General features: G+C 38.0%; 1 protein-coding gene across 2 annotated transcripts in view; it reads left to right on the top strand.

Annotated features, from left to right (window-relative positions):
* Positions 1 to 20,501, top strand: part of LOC106880628 (switch-associated protein 70) — a 194,368-nt gene that overhangs the window by 1,254 nt on the left and 172,613 nt on the right. The gene's annotated exons all lie outside the window — the stretch shown is intronic.

Here is a 20,501-nt window from a genome sequence, read left to right as displayed (position 1 = left end):
GTGGAGATAGAGTATATGTAATATGGGTATACCCCCCCCCTTTTAAATTTTTTTTGTTTTTTTTTACGGAATCCTATGTTTCAGACCATGGAGAATCCGATTCTGGAAAAAAAATTTTCAAAAATCTCAATTTCAAAATTTCGACCCCCCCCCCCCGGTTTTTATATAGATCCACAGGGTAACCCTAACCCTAACTCAAACCCTAACCCTAAACCTAAACCTAACCCTAACACTAGTTTTGTGAGATTTGGCTGTTATTTCTAGCATGTAAATAGCCTGCTTGGTGGGGGGGGGGGGGTAATTGAAATTTTTCAAAATTTTTTTTCAGAATCGGAATCTCCATAGCCTAAAACGTGGGACTTCCGTAAAAAAAATTAATAAGTGGGGGAAAGGTTCAGATTACATATAGTCCATCTCTACCCTTTTCTTATCGTAAAGTTGTTTATAAATGAAATGGTGTGCGTGTGGGGCGTAATTATTTTACTTCTAAGTTTGTTCACGACTTGCCTATATAATGATAATAACGATGGTAATGTTATCGTCGTTAATTTTTTTGCTATTGATTTTTGTTATTCTTTTATTTTAGGTTTATTTATTTATCTTTTTTACAGTCTGACGATCAGTTATTTGTAGTGACTTCATTGTTGTTTTGTTGCAGCCGCTTTTGTATAATTTATTAGACTGGTAATTTATAACTATCGTCGTTACTATGTAATATTTGTTTAGCTTAGAGTGTTAATGAACTTAGGTCGGACTTTATCGAACTTATACATACCTATCAAAAGCAATTCCAAACATGACCGGCTAGACTTTTTCATTTATCCCTTAGATATAGTGTATATAGGACTACAATGTCTGTATTTTTTCATTTTTTATTTTAAAGACAGTGTAGTTTGTATTAGCTTTGGCAGCTGTGTCTAGCAAGTTGTGACCGTATAGAAGTTCATTTTTAGTTATTTGTTTTCCGTTGAAACCCGCAGTCAATTTCTATTTTTCTTAGTTCTATCGTTTTTTAAGTTAAAAATTCTTATGGGCGCAGGCGTGGCTTTATGCGTAACAAACTTGCTTGCCAGCCATCTGGTCCCTTGTTCAGTCCCACTTCTACGACATTTTGGGCAAGTGACTTCTTCTATATCTCGGGCTGATCAAGCCTTGTGAGTGAATTTTGTAGACGGAAACTAGAAGAAGCCCCTGTGTGTGTGTGTGTGTGTGTGTGTGTGTGTGTGTGTGTGTCCACATCATCGTTTGACAATAGGTGTTTTGGTTTATCTATTCGTAAATTAGCGGTTCGACAAAAGGAAGCTATAATTCGGTATTGATCTCCAGAGTGTAGGAATGGGGAGGCGATGTCATTCGCTTTCTTCAAGTAAGCCTCTATCTATGTCACGAAGGAAAGTTGTGTGGATGAATGATGTCGTGTAGTAACAGCGAAGGAATGCCAATGAATTAACAAGAGAGAAACAAAACAGATTTTGAAAATAATTACTTAGGTTGATTCGTTCGGCTAAAATCCTTTTTAAGGCAGTGCTCCAGTATGGCAGCAGTCCAATGACAAACAAGTAAAAGACAAGACAATACTTCTATAATTTTTGCGAGTTGTACACAATTTTATTTTCGTTTGGAACCCAAAACATCTTTAAGTTCCGCAAATTACTTCGAAGATTGGGTATGGATTGGCAAAATAATTTGAAATCTAAGATTGTAAGGCTTTACCGTTTTAAGGAACAATTTTAGCATCGTTTTGAGTTAAGTGGTTACAGTATAGAATCTTTATCTCTCTTTGTAGGGTGGATGGTGAATCCACACCGTGGGTCTCAACCGGGGTCCTTGTTAGATTTTGGTGAGGAGGGAGTCCCATGTAGCAAAATAGTGAATTGGGAATCCACAATATTTGAAGGACCACTGAAAGAATTTTGCTTTAGATGTAATTTGTATAACAAAAAGAACAGGCATTGATTGTACATTTCAAAGTGTACTTGTTTATATATATATATATATATATAAAATAATATTAGGGACAAAATCCAAAATTACAGGTAAAAACTCAATAAAAATCAATTTATAAAAAACTAAAATTAAATTGAGCTGTATAGATAAAATATATAGTTTTAGGGAAAATAACCAAGTTTCAAGAACTCATCGATGAAAATCCACTATCACATATAGAAAAATTAATAATTAAAAGCACAATAAATGAGTATAATATAAAGTAAAGTAAATATAATAAGATAAATATAATAAAAAGATCTTTTTATTATATTATATTTATCTTATGATATTTATTTTACTTTATATTATACTCATTTATTGTGCTTTTAATTATTAATTTTTCTGTATGTGATAGTGGATTTTCATCGATGAGTTCTTGAAACTTGGTTATTTTCCCTAAAACTATATATATATATATATATATATATATATATATATATATATTGTTTCAGTCATTGGATTGCTGCCATACTGGGGCACTGCCTTGAATTTTTGTCGAATGAATCGACCCCAGTACTTATTTAAGCCTGGTACTTATTCTGGTAAATTTTCAGATTAACACCCGCACGATTTTCACTAGAGTGTTAGGGTTTTAGGGTTAGGGACTGAATTCCCTAACCCTAACACCCTAGTGAAAATCGTGCGGATGTTAATCTGAAAATTTACCCTTATTTTACCGGCGTCTTGCTGAACCGCTAAGTTACGAGAACATAAACACAATACTGGTTGTCAAGCGGTAACGAGGGTGGGTGCGTGTGTATGTATGTATGTATGTATGTATATCTCAATAATAATCTAAGAAACATTGAATTCAGGTTAACGAACTTTATATATCCATGCTTCTATACTTGGATATATTAAGTACGTTATCCTGATTTCAATGTTCTTAAATTGATATTGACGTCTCTGGCTTTAACATTTGAGCACTTCTCTTCTGCAGTCCTATATATATTCGCCTTTCTCAATCGAAAGAAACGTAATTTATAATTTACTTGTTACACACACACACATGACGGGCTTCTTTCAGTTTCCGTCTCCCAAATCCACTCACAAGGCTTTGGTCGGCCAGAGGTTATAGTAGAAGAGACTTGCCCAATATGCCACGCAGCCACTCCCGCGCCTATAGTTTCCGTCTACCAAATCCACTCACAAGGTTTTGGTGGGCCTGAGGCTAAATGTATATGGCCAATTAGTGCTCGAATCCACGACATTCACGTTATTAGCTCGACGCTCTAACCAACTGCGCTAACCGATAATTTGCATGTAATGTTACTAGTTTTGGCATCGTTTAAATTAAACGTGGTTACAGCACAAGTTTTCTCCTTGGACAGAAAAATGTGGGATTAGGTTTCTACATTTGTTGGACCTTTATTGGCGAAAGAATCTGTCCACTTAAAGATTAGTAGCTTATAAACTATTTGTACGGTGTACCAACTCGGACTCTGCTAAAGAGATAAAACTTGCTGTGTAACTAGCTACCTTGAGTATTTTTCAACAGCTCTGAAATTGTTTATTCCAAAGGTGTACCTTATATTACGAATAACACTCTTTAAACAAAAAACGCTGTGTAGTGCAACATCGTTGGAATTAATTCACGTTATCAGCGCATGTACTGTGACGAATTTGGATGAGCGCTAGTTTATATATTTTCTCTCCCTTAGTCTTCATGTGCTATGCCCGTGTTGTCGATGTCGGAAATCAATCGTAGACCGAACGCCTGAAAATCTATGATTGTCTTTTTTTTTTTTTTCTAGTAAAGGCCCTGTAGTTGTTTCCGTTGTACTCTGCCGATTTATTTACAGTTCATTTGGCTAGTTTCCTGTTCTCCCGAGTTTACCCTCAAGGCAAAGATTCTATTTAAGCCCCAGGCGGTGGAGTGAGGTTGTGTAGCTGTATCACGTGGCATTAGGGTTTGTCCACACACTGGACCATTGAGATATTTTTAGAAGTATCCAATCCTCCTCCCAGTCTAGTAAGCCGTAGCAACATGACTATTTTCAACCATTTGATCCCTAATTAGAACCGTCGACAAATACCACTCCCGGGCCAGAGAGGACCCAGACGTATTTGTAACCCCGAAGTAACTTAAACCACTGAGGTCAGTTCCCATATCGGGCTACAGTTTAACTGTATGTGTATCATATATTTATATATTATGTATGTAATACAGGGTGCGGCAGAAAAGCTGCCCCGATTTCAAGGTTAATAAAAAAAAAACTAACATGAAGATGCAAGAAAAGCGATGCTCTCCACTCCATAGAAATTCAAAGTTTTTTTTTATGCATCTTCATGTGTTTGTTTTTTTTATCAACCCTTGAAACCGGGGCATCCTTTCTGCTGCACCTTGTGTATGTATCAGGACTGTCTTAAGGACTGGACGTACCCTATCTCTCTCTTCTATCTTTTCTCTTGTCAAAGAAGATATTTCTCCAGCATTCGCTATTTTACCCTCGTTCTTGTCTAACGAACCTCCATGTTTGTTTTCGCTCGATTTATTTGTATGTCTCCACTGTACTGTTTTTGTTCCCAACTTTGACCCTCCACACTGTACTATTTTTGTTCCCAACTTTGACCCTCCATAAAATCCCAAATTTTATTTTGACACTTATGGGAGAAACTATTTTCGAAGAATAGTATTGTCGTTCAGTGCTCGAAATGAGTAGACAGCCGACAACAGATGAAGGGTCTCTCTTTATGTCACTTGTCCTGTTTTCCATTTGTTTTTGTCGTTGTTTGAGTATTGAACTCATTTGTTTACATATTTACTGTTGGTGACGTCCTGTACCCATATATTCGCGCGCGCGTGTATATATTAGGCGTAGCTGTGTGGTAAGAAGTTTGCTTCCTAATTACATTGTTCTCTGTTTAGTCCCACTGCGTGACACTTTGGCCTAGTCTCTTCTATAGCTTTGGGTTGACTGAATTCTTCTGAGTGGATTTGATAAGCTGAAACTGAAAGAAATCTGTCATACATGTTTGTGTGTTCTACCACTGCTCGCCAACCGGTTTGGGTTTGTTACGTAGTCCGGCAAAAGAACCGATAGGATAAGTGATGGACTTAAAAAGAAAACAAATTAAGTGCTGGGGTCGATTCATTTGACTAAAACGCTGGAAGGCGGTGCTCTAACGTGGCCGTAGTCTGACTGAAACAAATAAAAGAATTCTATATACGGGTAAACAAATTATATATATTAAATATCCGTATAATTGCCTCCATATCTGCTCAACTTGATCTCTTTACAGTCATTCTTTTCCCGCCAAATTGATCCCCCCGTAAAGACATCGGAGCCGAAGTTTGAATTATTTGAGGGTCTTCTATACTGAGAATTTGGTTAGGGTTTAGGGCTAGGGACGGAATTCCCTAACCCTAACTCCGACCCAAAAACCCTAACCCTAACACCCTAGTGAAAATCATGCGGGTGTTAATCTGAAAAATTACCGAGAATTTCTGGATCTCATCTGCGACTATATATATATATATATATATATATATATATATATATAAATAATTTTGGACTAATGGGTAGAGCACTGGCACAGCTTGGGGCTTCCGGTGTCATCCGCAGTCAGTATATTTCCGTTGGATCTACCCAGGAATTCCGCAGTGTTAGTTGAGATAATAATGATTTCTTAAGTAACCAGAAGATGGATTTGGTATTAATCTATTTGTACAACGGTCGCGTCGACCCATCCTTCTACTGTCCCTTATGGGTCGGATCCCTTTCAACTTGTGTTGCATTAATGCCAAATCCATCTTCTGGTTACTTAAATTATAAAGACGCAATCAAGTTTGAATCCCGACATCGTTCCTTGAAACTCCTAGAAACAGCAGCAGCTGGTAGAAACGATAGCGAGCCGGGCGAAATGCTCAGCGGTATTTCGTCTGCTGTTATGTTCTGAGTTCAAATTCCGCCGAGGTCGACTTTGCCTTTCATCCTTTTGGGGTCGATTAAATAAGTACCAGTTACGCACTGGGATCGAAATAATCGACTTAATCCGTTTGTCTGTCCTTGTTTGTCCCCTCTGTGTGTAGCCCCTTGCGGGCAGTAAAGAAATAAGAAACAGCAGCAGCCGACTCAAATTATAAGATTGTAAGATATATATACATTTGGAATAATTTTATCTCTGTAAAATGGAAATAAGTTAGTACGATATGCGAAATTCAAATCCGTCGGTGTCTTCGGTACTTATTTTTATTTTTAAATGTATATATTTTCCTTTTTACTTTGACTGACGTATCTGCTGGAACTCCTATTAGTCGGATTTCAAGTGTTCTAATTCCTAAGAAAAACATTTTTTTATTGTTATGTTAATGTGAAAACCACATTAGAACAACCGCTCCTTAAACATTGTTCTTGTTTTCTTTTGGTTCAATGTTAAGAACGTTGACTTGGGAGGTGGTGGTGGAAAGGAAACGATGTCATAGCTGCACTCCTCGTTTTTACGTTGTCTAAGGGTCGATTCTTCATTGTCTCGTCTTTTGAGGTCAATAAGTAATAATAATAATCGTTTCTTTATTAGCCACAGGGGCCGAACACAAAACAAATGGGGACAGTACAAAACGAGACATTTGAGGTTAACCACGAATCGAGTAAACACTAAAATAACAATGACAACAATACAGTTAAGCAATAAAAATTCCCCAACCGAGGAATTCAACGCATCCTTGTTACCCCGACTATCAGGTGCATCTCGGCAGGCGCCCCTCTCCTCAACTCCTCCGGTTTATAAGCGAATGTTTAGAGTAGGCGATACGTGAACCGCGATATGGCGAAGGATTACTCTACACTTAGTTTCTTGACCTTCATTGTAAGTGAAACTTTAAAATGTTGAAGGTATTGACCTAAGAGAACACAATGTACCAGTGATATTATTGTCAAACCTCTCTACGCTTACTAAATTAATTGACCTTGTATTTATTTTCAATATGAATTGTTTAATTGCGTAGTCCATTCACTTCACCCAGTCTCTTGTCTGTTTTTAAGTAGGGGAATTGGAAGCTTCAATAGATCATTGTGATCAGCGGAAATATTCAGTCTAGTCCAAAGATTCCACCTAGCCCAATGAGGTATCAAACTCTGATACCCACAAATCTTTACTCCAAAAACGTAATGAGTTCACTCTCTTTTAGAGGTAACATATATAGTATAAATCTTAATTGTTCTTAAACAATGTGTGTGTGTGTGTGTGTATATATATTATATATAGTGTGTGTGTGTGTATGTATGTATGCCCGAGCGCGTGTGTTCGTGCAAGTGTTAAATTAAGCAGAAAAACCGCGAGAGTTCCAGATAGACAGGTGCTTGTTAAAGAGACATAGCGTGGCAAGTCGCCTGCGTCAGTCATTTGTTTATTTTAAATTAAAAGAATGTTTGTTCTCTCTGGCTCCCCCGCCCACCTCTCTATTGTGTGGACCATTTAATTATACTGTCGTATTTCGCCTACTTCTGGAGAACAGGTATGAACTTTTAAAGAAAGGTTAACTTAGCTAGATAGATATAGATTGTCGTTGTTTCCTAGTAAAAGATGTTTAATCGCTCGCTTCAGCATTCCGAACCCGTACAATGTAAAGGGCTAAGGAGAAGACGCCAGGGGACGTTCTGCTCGCAAAAAATACAAACATGTAATACAGCTTGTTGAAAAACTTAGATTAACAGGTTTTTCTATGAAGTTAGAAAACATATTCCCTCATAAGAGGATCTTTAACTTACAGTTATTGGACTGCGACTCATCACACGCACACACGCACACACACACACACACACACACACACACGAGCTTATTTCAGTTTCCGTAAATCCATTCCGGTCGATCCGGGGTTGCAGTAGAAAGGTGCCACGCTGTGAGACTGAATCCAGAACCATGTTGGGAAGCAAACTTAAAATATATATTAAAAAAGAAATAAACAATAGAAAAATCATATGCCAGAGTAATTACTCTAAAAATGCCAGGTAATCCAAAATTTTTGTAAAATAAAGGCGATACTGTTAGTGAATTTGGTTTTTTAAGCCTAACAGGTGACAACAGTAGACGTTTCTGTTTTGAGCTTTCTCTACGAATATTCTATACAGTTGGCTAGACTTAGATTATCCTTGTGTGTATTTTTTATCTGTTTCATTCATTAGACTGCGGCCATTCTGGGGCATCGCTTCGAAGAACTTTTTTTAGCCGAATGAATCAACCCCAGTACTTATTTTTTTTATTTAGAGCCTGATACTTATTTTATTGGGGTCTTTTACCGAATCGCTAAACAAACCAACACCAGTTGTCAAGAGGTGATGAGGGCATACACACATACAACTGGCTTCTTTCAGTTTCCATCTACCAAATCCACTCACAAGGCTTTGGTTGGCCTGAAGCTATAGAAGATACTTGTCTAAGGTATATATATATATATATATGCACACACACACTTTATTTAAAAGCAGCAGATATATCACAAAATCTTACTCAGTTTCCCATTTTTTGTTATATTTCTGCTGCTTTTAAATAAAGCATATTACTCTACCTCTGGTATTTGAGTACTAATTTTTTCCCACCTTGTTTCACATTTATGTGCTTACCCCGGTATACACACACACACACCTTGGGCAAGTATCTTCTATAGCTTCGGGCCGACCAAAGCCTTGTGAGTGGGTAGTCGTGATTTATTCACTGGACTGCAAGCCTGCTGTGGCACTATTTGGAGGGGTTTAATCGAACATATCCTCTACAAACACTTTGGAGCTGGACGGAGATTAACAATATAGCAAACAAAATTAATTTCAAATTTTTTATGAAAAACTCCATATTTGATCCGCGCAACAATCTCTAAATGAACGGCCGAAACAAGTGAAACAGCATGTTTTACATACCTGTTGTATACGTCGGTCTTCATAGAAGCAAACACGATATTGTTAATCTCCGTGTTTTTCCACGTAGATTTCGAAAAAAGTTAAAATTTTTAAAAAGTGGGTGGGTGGGGGAGGAATTAAAAATTTTTAAAACGTGATTTTCCCCCCCCCCCCCCCAATTCGGAATTTCCGTCATCGAAAACTTAGGAATCCGCTAAGAAAAAAAAAATTCTGAAAGCTCGGGGTTTTTTTTTTGGGGGGGGGTGACTATCGTCTAGCTCCATCTACTCTTTTAAAGTTTGTTATTCTGTTGATCGCTAGCTTAGAGGGACGTAAGCAAACACTCATACACGCATAAATATATGTCTATCACACACATACACTGTACTTGAAATTAGTAATCGAAGGCAACCCCTGTTTATTCACATGGTAGCTGGACTCGCTAGATGTAACAACCAATAAAAATGGCGTTAGATAAATCTGTCTCAACTCCACAACGTGTGTGTGTGTGTGTGTGTGTGCAAGTGAAATAGTCATTTGGATTGGAATATCGTTCATATGTATGGCTTTATCGTGGCTAGCATAAATTGATAACGACGACTATGAAGTTAATTCGAATGACCACATTGGCAGTATTCACTAGCGTAGCTAGGGTGTGTGCTGCGAGGGGCGGCCCTTCCGTTTGCCGCTCCCGGATCCCACAAGAAACACATTGTCTGCAGCAGACCCCAAAGTGTCGCCCCTGTAACAATGCCGCCCGAGGTAGACCGCCCCCTTCAGCTACGCTACTGGCAATACTTCGCTGACTTAAGGAAAAAAAAGAAAAAAAGTACACGTGACACCTTTGTAGGTCATCAATGTTACTAGCTGTCTGGCTAGTTTGTTGGTGTTCAGTTTGAATGTCTGCCGGGTAAAAATCTAAGGAAACTGTTAGGAGACGACAATTCTACAGGGAGTTTAGCTATTTTTGGCGAAGTATTTCATTTCTGAAATGAAGAGCGGAAATTTCAATTAATTTCTTTTTTATGTTTGCTTGTGGGGTTTTTGTACATCATCCTTTAAAAAATATTTATGCGTATTCATGCCACTTAAACTATATCCATTAGCTCATTTTATGTAGTTTAAATACCAAAATCACTTCTTGTATGACACTGTAGGAATGTGGAAAGCAAGAGAGACGGTTCTATTGGTTGAATCTAAGTCCAGAGGGAATAGTTGAGAATCCAGGTCGTTTCCTTTTGTTTTAGAACAACCTGTTTTGTTTACTGTTGAAGGGGGCCATTCATTGTCTCACCATGTGAAAGTGGGGAGACACACGACCTAATAGCGATAATAATAATACACAAGACCTACATCAACAAAAATAATCCTTTCTACTAATAGGTACAAGGCTTGAAATTTGAGAGAAGACGGGGCTAGGCAATTACATTGACTTCAGTACTCGACTGGTACTTATTTTATTAAGTTCGAAAGGATGAAAGGCAAAATCGACCGGGCGAATTTAAACCCCGAAAGTAAAGACGGGTGAAAGCCGCTAATAATAATAATTCGTTTTATTGGCCACAAGGGCTAATATCAATTAAAAACATAAGGACAAAGACAGGACGAAGGTTACAAAAGGTCTTGTCCGAAAAGGTAGGAAAGTTCGTCTAAACAGAGGAAGAAAACGGAGAAAGATATAGATAAATAGATAAATAAGTGGAACTCCCAAAGGGGGAGGCGCTTCGAAAAAGGATTCCTTCTACTCTATGCACAAAGAGCGAAATTTTGCGGGAGGGAGCTAGTCGATTGCATCGACTGCGAAAGGTTGAAAGGCAAAGTCAATTACGGCAAGATTCAAATTTTGGCACAGGGCCAGCAATTTCAAGGGAGAGCAAAAGTCGGTTATAGCGATCTCAGTTTCTAACTGGAGCTTATTTTATCCATCCCGGGAATGTGAAAGGCAATCAACCTCGGCTTGAACTCATGAGGTCAAGAGCCGGAAGAAATGCTGCTAAGCATTTTTTTCCGGTGGGACCGTTTCTGCCGGCTCGTCGTCAGCGCAGAAAAGTCCAGAACCATGACAGACAAGCTGGTTAGAGTTCGATGTAAAGTAGTAATTGAATTTCGCCGACCGCCCAACGGAACTGACACTAAAGTGGAGTGTTATATACTCAAGTATCGCTGAAATTTTGGTTGTTGTTGTTATTGTGGTAATGAGAATCGTTGCTCCTCTTGGTGTAATTAACTTGTGAGAAAACTATATAATGGTTTTAATTATACGTTTCTATTAGATCGATTCGAAGTACTAGTCTAGTAGTTTTGTTTAGCACTAATTGAGCTACAATGTAAGGCGTCCCGTCGGTGACTATCTCGTCTACATAGTCCAATGTAGCTTTCTTTTTGTAAGAACATAGTGTGATTTGGAGATTCGGCTGTTGTTTCTAACCAACCGAACGGCTGGGTAGAGCCCTCTCGTCACCTGCGAAGCTCTAGATGTCTGCTACTCTTCAAAGATTTGTCGTTTCAAAGAAACTATATTCATATGGGTTACCATTTGAAGGTTCTTCCTTAGCCATTCTTATCGTAGTAGTTTTAGTATCAAAGTGTCACGCAACTAAAAGAGTACAAATTATTCTGCCTGAACAGATACAAACAAGGTTTCGGATTGTTAAAGCGTGTGGGGACGTTAGTTCGTACGTACGGTAGACATTTCGTTGATCTAAAGCAATGTTTTCAACCATACACCACTTCGATTTTAAAGAAATAAAAGTGCTCCTCCATGAACGGATAAAGTGTGTATAGGCGCGGGCATGGATGTTTCGTAATTTATCCCCAACAATATGATGCTCAAATCGATCGTATGCTCAACAGGGCTTTGAGTTCAGTCCCACTGCATGACATCTTGGGCAAGTGTCTTAACATAGTCCCGGTTTAATCAATGACTTGAGAGTGACTGAGACAAGATTGAAAAGAGTTTCTTTTATTTAAAAGTTTATTGCAAGTTTTCACTTATTACCAACATATTCACCGTTCTGATGTAACCACCATGGGAAATAGTAATCTTGGAAAGAAATACGATTTAAGTTTTCTCAATTATTTAGACCTGACACCAACCATCTCACCCAGAAACTGTCTGGTTCTCGTACAAAACTATTTAAAAATATTCATAGTTTAATTAAACCTTTCGTCATATTCCAGAAGTTAGTTATCCTAGTGAATAACTCGAAATTTTTCATTAATTTTTATTTCAAAATTAATTGGAATAGTTGGTGTCAATTTCATTAGGAATATGATCCCCAAAGGTTTAAACGCGAACCGGAAGAACAAACGGATTTAGGACAAATTAAACAAGCTACAGCTTAGAGCCTTCCTGTCCGTAGGGGCTCCGAAATAATTAGACTAAGTTTTCGTATTTTGTGATATGTTAAGATGTCAGTTTTTAACAAGGGACCTTCAAGCTTTTTGTGGAATTTAGGGCCTTACCAAATCTAAATTCGACACTTCCGTGGAACAGAATTGAATTGGGCGTGACTGTGTGGTTGAGAAACTTGCTTTTTAACCATGTGGCTTTTGGTTCACTCCGACTACGCCGCATTTTGGGAAAGTGTCTTCCACTACTACCCCAAGCCAATCTTGTGTAGGTTTGGTAGGCGAGTGCGGGGGGGGGGGGGGACTCATGTTTGTCTTTCGTCACCGCTTGAGAATTGGTGTTGACTTGTTTACGTCACCTTAAATTAGTATGTCCCTGTAATTTAGTTTGGTTCAACAGACCGATATTATCAGTACCAGACTTTAAAAAGAAAAAAAAAAAGTTCTGGAATCGATTTGTTCGGCTGAACCTTTCAAAGCAGTGCCCCACATGGCTGTGGTCCAGTGACTGAAAGATGCAAAAAAGGTTAGGGAATATAGGTGATCGAATCGACCAAGTGCGTGCGTGTGTGCGTTTATCGCCTCTTGTATTGACGAAGTAGTGAGCTTCATTGTGAATTATAACTCGAAAGCGAAAAGAATTTCTTATATCGAGACAAGGGCACGTATTTAATGGGAAACAAGATAGTCGATTGAATCGATTTGTTCTACGTAGGCTGTAGATACTGATTCGCTCTGCCGGTCTTTCTTGTGCTGTTCTACGACAACTGTATTTTTAAAAACGATTCTCATTATGTAGAAAACAATTAGACGTGTGTGATGTATATATTTACTCACACACTCGACTGAGAAGACTGGCAAATAAAGCTTTCAGATGCAATGAGTGTATCTGGAACTGTTTCTGACGAGTGAGTCTCCCAGTCGCTACTTTAATATCGATTCCAGTGCTTGGGTGGTGCTGTATTTTATCGACCCCGAACTTGACCTCGGTGGGATTTGAACTCGAAATGTAAAAGAGCCGGAAGAAATGCCGCTAAGTATTTTGTCTGATGTGCTAACTATTCTGCCAGCTCGCTGCCTTTTACTGTTAACTTTCTGAAATTATCGTTACAGGTTTTCTTTGGAAATTAGAGCCAGCGATTAACTTTTAATTATCTATCTATTAAGGCAGTGAGCTGACAATCGTTTGCATGCCAGACAAACTGCTAAGCAGCATTTCGTCCGTCCTTACGTTCTGAATCCAAATTCCGCCGAGGTCGGTAAAATAAGTACCAGTCAAATTACTGAGGTTGATGTAATCGCCTTTACTCCTCCCCGCTCAAAAACTGCTGCCCTTGTACCAAAGATTTAAACCATTATTTATTATCAAACATTAATATTGTATCAAAATTCACATTGCAAATATATTGTTTAAAACAGTGTTGGTATCTTCAAGAAATTTCTTAGATTATCCGAAACACGGCATTACTGAGGATGTTCGTGAGGCTGACAACTTTGTAGTTTTGGTGATGTCATGAAATCACTGAGAGATCATCGACGATTTTGAAGCCTACAATCAGTTATATTCTTAGCTGTGTGTTCCTTTTAATGCATAGAGAGGGTGAGAAAGAATAAGTATGAGCAATTGTTTCGTTGTGCTACCGAAAGAGAGCGAGTTGACATTTCCTCTACGAAAGGTGTCCTCTTTACGGAAATAGTGTGTTGTACTGATTGCACGTTGATGACGCTTGTATGCGGAAATGTTATGGAGTGTATAGTGGTTTCACCTTGTTGTTTAGAAGTGATAGTATATATAGGTCACTAATGTTCGTTAAAGGAAGAGCGTGAAAAGTTTAAACTACAACGTATACCAGAGTTGGAGTTATTCGGCTTTTTCTTTGATGGTTTTATCAAGAGAGATGGCTTGTGTTCATGTCCTCGTTTCTTGTTTGTGTAATTTGTGTGGATCGATCTTGTGTCATCACATGCTGTAATACAGCTGCATGACAAAAAGCTTCCAGTGGAGCCTCTGAAACGAAGAGTTGAAGAGGTTATAATGCTCGAGGTATTTCGTACTGGTGTTTAACAAATGAGTAAAAGCGATCCAATGTGAACGTTCTGTGCATATTGGTCATCCGACTACTAAAGATAGTAATCGAATTCTCTTAAATCATACCCGCCGTTTATGTACGAAAGGAAGAACACGTTTGATAAGGTTGTCCTAGATATAGTGTCTGAAGAAAATGTTATTTTTTTTATGTACCACACTAAGGGCTGACAAAAACATTGGGAACGGCGATGGACGACACTGCCTGAGACTACATAAAAAAAAAGCGTGTAATAAGTTTATAAAGACACAAAAGCAAACAAAAGAAAATTCAAACAATTATTCAACAAAAGCGGAGCAATCTCTGAGGATTGATGACCAGGGCAGAGTAGGAGGTAGAATTGATTGCAGCCAACTGGACAGCTGTTGTTAATGAGAGCCTGTGCGTCGTCGATGATGTAGTCCTAAATCTTACTTAGATAGGGAATGCACAAGATAAGGACAAGATGGGAATAAATGAAGCGGTTAGAGATCAGACCTCTGTCTCTTCAGCCAGGTCTAAGCTGGGATTAAACACCAGTCCATTGCAGGGTTACTTTTACAGCTGAGTGGACTGGGATACGTGAAATGGTTTAGATTCTCATTTCCGTGGTTTGGAAATCGCATTATATATATATATATATATATATATATATATATATATATATATATGTATATATGTATATGTATATATAACATAGAAAATGAAGATGGAAAATCTTATACATTCCGAAAAGCTTGTTTATTACAACATTATCTATATATATAAAAATGAGAATGTCTGTCTGTCTGTGTGAATCCCTAAAACTCGAGAACTACGCAACCAATTTCATTCAAATTTTACACATGCCTTACTTAGGGTTCCAGTTGTGTTTTAGTAAAAAAAAATTATTAACTTCTTGCAGAGTTCGAGCACACGGCAACATAATATCTCCTCCACTATTTAAGTATTACGTGTCAAAAGTGAAACAAAAACACTCATGTCAAATACTTTCACTTTTAAAAATGAAACTATTCCACTAACTGAAACAATCACATTTCGATACTGTAGTGACAGATACTTTCACAGAGAGAGAAAGAGAAAGAGAAAGATGTATATGTATACATATACATGTATATGTACACCATTTCGATACTGTAATGACAGATACTTTCAGAGAGAGAGAGAGATGTATATGTATACATATAGATGTACACGTATATGTATATATATATAGATCTATACATACATGTATATGTATACATATGTGTAGATGTATATATATATATATGTGTAGATGTACATGTAATATGTACACATATATACATATATACATGCATACAAATATCTATACATATATACACCCATCACACACACATACACATGCACACAAACACACACATTAGTCATTTGTTTTCTTATCCAAAACTACGTCAAAAGTACTGAATGGATCTTTATGAAATTTGGAAATTATATTCTTTGCATAACGGCCATAACTCCCATGAAAATTCATATTTTTGATGTTGATGAAATTTTAACCCGAACATAACAGATGAGCATTATTTAGAAAATGATGTCACACGTTATCGAGGCTACCATTCTTTCTGGATGTGCAAAAGGGGATGACGTCTTTATTCCAAGAATTCCTCTTACTCCATCAGGAGCAGACATTCCTTTTACATTCAGAAGACCACAATTCCCCCTTCGTGTGACTTTTGCCATGTCCATAAACAAGTATCAGGGTCAAACACTGTCTGTAGCTGGTCTTCTCTTGGAAGAGCCCTGCTTCTCACATGGACAACTGTATGTTGCCTGCTCAAGAGTGGGCAGCAAAAAAAAAACCTATGTGTATATGCTCCACAAGGGAAAACAAGGAACATAGTTTACAATGAGGTGTTATAATCACAACAGCAAGAAAGTATGTACATGATCACCTTCTTTTACGAAACTTCATTGACTTTCATATATTTATATTGATATACATATATGTGTGTTTGGGTGCGTGTGTGTATATACATCTCTATATATAAAGATGATGCGTAGTCTAGACGGCGTTTTTAGATTTCATTATTCTCTTTAACCCGGGCAACGCCGGGTATTTCTGCTAGTATACAATACATTCACTTTAAATCTGCCTGACACGTTTCTGGGTAAATTTTCAGATTAACACCCGCACAATTTTCACTAGGGGGTCAGGGTTAGGGAATTCCGTCCGTAACCCTAACACCCTAGTGAAAATCGTGCAGGTGTTAATCTGAAAATTTACCCGTTTCTGTTGCATAGATGTCCCAGGATGTAGCATCCAGTTGGTTCAGTTGCGTTAAATTATTCCAAGCTGGTGGTTGTAAAAGGTACATATATATTACGAAAATATCAGTATTAAAGAAACATTAACGACATCAGTTATGAGTTTCTATGTTATGGCTCAACTAACTAGAAATAGAAGTTAAATTTCTCTTAGATCGTACATTCAACCATTTTAGTATATATATATATATATATATATATATATATATATATATATTAAGGACTACAATATGCAATGTCTTTTTAATTTCTATCTCAAAATAAGACAGCGTGGTCAGGACTGAGATATCTTTGATCCTTGATCTGGTTGATAATGATTCTCCTAGATCTAAACAATGAATGATCTATTTCGTTTGATCTTTTAGATATAGTAGCCAAATTTCTCGCCAATCATAAAACAAACAAACAAACAAATAAGAGATATTTGTTAAAAATGCAAAAAAGAAAAGCCCAGTTGCTGTCAGCTTGATTGATTATATAAATCTGCCAGATCGTGGTTGACCTTGAACTAAACAACTACCATCACACTACCGATGGGTGACAGTAACGATAATTCTCACGGTGACGAGTTAATGAGGTGGGACTCTATGTGGTTGCTTGATATGTTAGAAATAGCAATTAAATTTTTCTCAGATTGTATTTCTTTACACTTGTTTCAGTCATTTGACTGTGCTGGAGCTCCACTTTGTTGGGTTGTTGGAACAAATCAACTCCTGTAATTTTTCGAAGTCTGATACTTAATCTGTCTGGGTTTTTTGCCATACCACTAAGTGTGAGGTAAAGAATCCAACACCTACTGTCAAGCGGTGGATGGGGGGACACACCTATCATTTAGCATCCACTTTCCTATGCTTTCATGGCTTGGACGGAGTTTATTGAGGCAGATTTTCTACGGCTGGATGCCCATCCTGTTGCCAACCATCACTTTTTTTTCCAAATAAGACTATTTCCCTGTGGCTAGACATGTTCTTGCAGAGTATTGGAAACGAATGACACTGCTTGTATGAAAGTGACAATCATTTTACAACTATTACGCAGTAAAAACAAGGACAGAAACCCCCCACACACACATATTTACCAAATTCACTCATACAAGGTATCGGTCAATTTGAGATGCTAAACAAAAGATACTTGTCGAAGGTGTTGCACTGTGGGACTTGAATCCAAAACCATGTATTTGTGAAACCACCTACTTTACCACACAGTCACATTTGCATGCTTACCATCTTAGTGAGAGGAATTTAATGTAGTCCAGGCTTCTCCTGCACATAAGGAGAAAAAAACAAAACCCAGCTGGTCTTGATTCTTTGCTCTGATCAACCAAACCTATCAATGATCAAGTCTGTGGTTAAAATCATCAACAGTAATTAATGTCAAACATGTTAACCCAATCCATTTCCATTTCCATTTTCTTTCTTTCTCCCTCTCTTTTATCTCCTCTCTTCATTCTCTTCCTAGTCTGCCCTGAACTTCCCTGTCGTGTCATCCAACAAAGGACTATGTCCCAAACAGCATACTTTTACTTTGTACTGTTTTTTCCCCTTGAATGTTGATGTAATAATAGTTACTGCGAACAGCCCTTGGACTTTTGTAGATTTGTTTTTTTATTTGGATTTGGTGTATGTATGTGAGGAAGAGAGAAAGATTTAATAGGTACAAGATTTAATTGTGAGTGACTATAAACTCATTCTATCTGACCATGAAACTTATAAAGCGTGTCATGTATCATCCTGCAATCGGACTTTGAGCCTGAACGACTGCAGGATGGTAATGCCATGCTGTACAAGCACATCCAATTACTGTATTATCCAAGCATAAAACTTAGTTCTTAATATTTAAACCCTGTGTTTATTAAATGATACATTTTGGAGGTTGGATTTTTAGAAATATTTTTTTACTGTATCAATAACAAAACTGCATACATACATAAATACAATATAAACATGCATACAGTACACACAATGTATATATACTCATTCATACATACTCGTTCATTCACACATATTCACTTATTCATACACTCATTCATTCATTCATACATACTCGTTCATTCATTCATTCATACATACTTGTTCATTCATTCATACATACTTATTCGTTCATTCATTCTCATTCATTCATACATGGGCTCGTTCGTTCATTCATACATGGGCTCGTTCGTTCATTCATACATGGGCTCGTTCGTTCATTCATACATGGGCTCGTTCGTTCATTCATACATGGGCTCGTTCGTTCATTCATACATGGGCTCGTTCGTTCATTCATACATGGGCTCGTTCGTTCATTCATACATGGGCTCGTTCGTTCATTCATACATGGGCTCGTTCGTTCATTCATACATGGGCTCGTTCGTTCATTCATACATGGGCTCGTTCGTTCGTTCATTCATACATGGGCTCGTTCGTTCGTTCATTCATACATGGGCTCGTTCGTTCGTTCATTCATACATGGGCTCGTTCGTTCGTTCATTCATACATGGGCTCGTTCGTTCATTCATACATGGGCTCGTTCGTTCGTTCATTCATACATGGGCTCGTTCGTTCGTTCATTCATACATGGGCTTGTTCGTTCGTTCATTCATACATGGGCTTGTTCGTTCGTTCATTCATACATGGGCTTGTTCGTTCGTTCATTCATACATGGGCTTGTTCGTTCGTTCATTCATACATGGGCTTGTTCGTTCGTTCATTCATACATGGGCTCGTTCGTTCGTTCATTCATACATGGGCTCGTTCGTTCGTTCATTCATACATGGGCTCGTTCGTTCGTTCATTCATACATGGGCTCGTTCGTTCGTTCATTCATACATGGGCTCGTTCGTTCGTTCATTCATACATGGGCTCGTTCGTTCGTTCATTCATACATGGGCTTGTTCGTTCGTTCGTTCATTCATACATGGGCTTGTTCGTTCGTTCGTTCATTCATACATGGGCTTGTTCGTTCGTTCGTTCATTCATACATGGGCTTGTTCGTTCGTTCATTCATACATGGGCTTGTTCGTTCGTTCATTCATACATGGGCTTGTTCGTTCGTTCATTCATACATGGGCTTGTTCGTTCGTTCATTCATACATGGGCTTGTTCGTTAGCCCATTCATACATGGGCTTGTTCGTTCGTTCATTCATACATGGGCTTGTTCGTTCCTTCATTCATACATGGGCTTGTTCGTTCGTTCATTCATACATGGGCTTGTTCGTTCGTTCATTCATACATGGGCTTGTTCGTTCGTTCATTCATACATGGGCTTGTTCGTTCGTTCATTCATACATGGGCTTGTTCGTTCGTTCATTCATACATGGGCTTGTTCGTTCGTTCATTCATACATGGGCTTGTTCGTTCGTTCATTCATACATGGGCTTGTTCGTTCGTTCATTCATACATGGGCTTGTTCGTTCGTTCATTCATACATGGGCTTGTTCGTTCGTTCATTCATACATGGGCTTGTTCGTTCGTTCATTCATACATGGGCTTGTTCATTCATACAGACAGCCAGGCAACTGAAGTCATTTCAATCTAACCTCTTTTTATACTTTACTGTAATTTCTTTTTTGTAAGAAATCACCAGAACAAATAAACCAACTTCAATCAAGTCATCCGATTTCATGTCAGGTCTCAGCGGCCATGCTGGAGCACCACCCTAAAGTCACAAAAATTGACTCCAGAACAATTTTCTTGCAAGCCTATTTTTCTATCGATATGTTTTGCTGAACTGCTAAGTTATGGAGACGTAAACACACCAACATTGGTTGTCAAGTGGTGTTGGTGGGGGTGACAAATACACGCATAAACATATATACATGTATATATAATATATTTATAATGGGCTTCATTCAGTTTCTATCTATCAAATCCACTCCCAAAGCTTTTGTTGGCTTGAGGCTATAGCACAAGACACTTACCCAAGATGCCATGCAGCAGGACTGAACCGGGAATCATTTGGTTGAGAAGCCAGCTTCTTACCACACAGCCATGCCTG

Source organism: Octopus bimaculoides, chromosome Z, assembly GCF_046866305.1.
Source record: "Octopus bimaculoides isolate indiv1 chromosome Z, ASM4686630v1, whole genome shotgun sequence".
NCBI classification, from domain to species: domain Eukaryota; kingdom Metazoa; phylum Mollusca; class Cephalopoda; order Octopoda; family Octopodidae; genus Octopus; species Octopus bimaculoides.
Note: the sequence above shows the minus strand (reverse complement) of the source record. Positions and strands in the feature narration are given on the sequence as shown.